The sequence below is a fragment of the Melanotaenia boesemani genome, chromosome 24, assembly GCF_017639745.1.
Source record: "Melanotaenia boesemani isolate fMelBoe1 chromosome 24, fMelBoe1.pri, whole genome shotgun sequence".
NCBI lineage: Eukaryota > Metazoa > Chordata > Actinopteri > Atheriniformes > Melanotaeniidae > Melanotaenia > Melanotaenia boesemani.
This window is the reverse complement of record NC_055705.1, coordinates 13,504,152-13,505,706: the sequence shown is the minus strand read 5'-3', so window position 1 is coordinate 13,505,706 and position 1,555 is coordinate 13,504,152.

Genomic DNA, 1,555 nt, shown 5'->3' with positions numbered 1-1,555 from the left:
CAGCTTAAATTGTATTACGTTTGCATAAAGAGGGGACTGACACATCCAGCATTTTCAGGGTTTACTGCCCTGAAAGAGCAAATTTCTTCACTGTGAGAAAATGTTAAACATTCTGTCACTTTAAAATTCCTCTCTGGGTGATCATTGTAGAAATAACCATGGAGATTTTTTTAATTTATGTGGTGATTTTTGTCACATAATGCAGCTGTTTTTTTTTCTTTTTTTTGTTTCTTTTTTCCAGAGAACAGCCTTAAAAAGACTTACTTTTCAGTCACAGCTGGAGACTCATTTTCACTCACTGACAGAAACATACATGGATGAGAGCAGCTTTGCTGGGAATCTAGCTATATTAGCATACAGGAAAAGTGAGCATGAAAAGTGGGAATACAGCAAACATACTTAAAGGACTGGTACAAAGCTGAATTAATTATTCAAATATGTTGTTTGAATGAAACGTTACAATGGTGGAAAGCTTAGTTAAATGCATGCTAAACTGCTCCCAATGACTATGCTAATAGGCGAATTTAGTTTAGCCTATTAGCATGCTAACTTTTCAAAGTCAACAAAGTACATGAGGCTGAAAAAATACAATATTTTTTAATCATTTGTATGTATATAAAAAAGCACAACAAACTTTCTGATAACAAAATATGCCTCCCTTCTTAATTCAATGCTCAGAAAAAGGAAAAATAAGTTTGCACAAATATTAAATAATACAGGGAAATATATCTAAATCCAATTCCAGGTATTTACACATTAATGTGTTTCATAAAATGAAAGCAGTGCATGCACATCTCATAGAAATCCTCAATGTTTCCTTTTACTATATAAGTTCAATTTTCTAGAGCCAGACTTCTAGACATCCCCCTAATCCATTGTCTAAAGTTAAGTCTTTAAGTTTTCTTCCATTTTAAAGTGATTACACACTTGGCTTGCAATAAGCAAAAATTGATTAGTTTGCATTTACTTATATTTGCTGAAAAATCTCCAGGGTATATGTGTAATAGACATATTTTAGCCTCCACTGGGACAGCAATTTCTGCCAGTTTAGAAATAAGCTCTATGACCTCCTTCCAGTCTCCTGCAGTCAAAGATCCTTTCCCATGCAGACAGATATGAACTAGTTTTATTTGGAGCCTGATAAAAAATATATCATAAAACTTGCACAGCTAACCTCCATGGTCATTTTAATTAATATTTGGGAATATAAAAAGCTCCTAATTAGCAAATACTTAAAAAAGTGCTTCCTGTGAAAGTTGTACTTATCAATTAATTATTGTAAGGATAAATCTAAATCTTTGATTTTGCTAAGCCCTTTCTCTATCCAGTGTTTATATCCCATATCACACATTTCTGCTCTGAAGCAATCGTTTCCCAGAAAAGGTGTAAAACATGAAAGTTTGGGAGTGTCATTTAATAAATCCTGGGCTTCAAGCCAAACTGGTATAGTGTTTCTGAGAATTGGATTCTGTGTACGCTATGTATCTTGGCTTACGACGAATAAAGGTAAAGGTACAAAGAAAGTTCTAATGTATTTTTTTTCTTTTTCAAGCCA